Here is a 346-nt window from a genome sequence, read left to right on the forward strand (position 1 = left end):
ATAATAGGGTCAATCAGTCAGACTATTACAAATTTTTCTTTTATAAAAAATAAAATATTTATGTTTAATTTTAAATACTTGATATTTAATTCAATATAAATACCATGCATAACTCTTTATTAGTAATATCTATGTTTATCTAATTTTAAATACATTTCATTTTCATTTATTATATTTTTTATTAATAATTTTATATTATTCAAATTAGGAGGTGAGTAGCATTATCATCATCATCTTAAAATCAAAAGAAAAAGAAACTATGTGGTGGAGCTGAGCTCCAACTCCAAAACCTTTCAACAACAACAAAAATGGCGCTACAAACACAATTCGTATCTTCTCTCTTCAC

Source organism: Cicer arietinum, chromosome 6, assembly GCF_000331145.2.
Source record: "Cicer arietinum cultivar CDC Frontier isolate Library 1 chromosome 6, Cicar.CDCFrontier_v2.0, whole genome shotgun sequence".
NCBI lineage: Eukaryota > Viridiplantae > Streptophyta > Magnoliopsida > Fabales > Fabaceae > Cicer > Cicer arietinum.